The sequence below is a fragment of the Pinus tabuliformis genome, chromosome 8 (assembly GCF_031772625.1).
Source record: "Pinus tabuliformis cultivar Carrire ecotype Pingquan chromosome 8, CPIR1, whole genome shotgun sequence".
Classification (NCBI taxonomy): domain Eukaryota; kingdom Viridiplantae; phylum Streptophyta; class Pinopsida; order Pinales; family Pinaceae; genus Pinus; species Pinus tabuliformis.
Genome location: NC_142294.1, coordinates 1,862,274,592 through 1,862,275,139, shown reverse-complemented (window position 1 = coordinate 1,862,275,139; position 548 = coordinate 1,862,274,592).

Below are 548 nucleotides of genomic sequence, written 5' to 3'. Positions count from 1 at the left end.
TGGTTGAGCCGGCAAAATTAAATGCCATACCCAAGTGTTAAGTGTTGGCACTGCCAGCAGTGAACCCTCTGTACAGTGCATACGACAGAAAATTGATTCCGACATCAGAAGGATGTTAACCAAAACTTTTTCCCGTTGGACCATAAGTTCGGAAAAATTAAATCTAAACCATTCTTTTTACAGTAAATTAACGCCCGCTTTATAGCGATATAAATATAAAAAAAAAAAAAATCATCCCGGGGTATGTGACAACTATAGGTAGTGTCTAGTAATTTTTTAAGGAGCATTCATCAAAACAAAGAAATCTAATGAACCATAATAAATATCATATTTATTGAAGGGATTTTATCATCATAAATTACCAAAATGTAATTTGAGTGACTAATAAAATTCTACTATTACAAATAGATAAAAAAATTCATTCCACATTCATATACACTTCAAGGTGGAATGTGCTATTCTTTAGTAATTACACCTTATTATCTTGACATCTTTTCTTATGTAATGACTATCAATCCTTCACTCTTTATTTGATTATTGTGATTTAT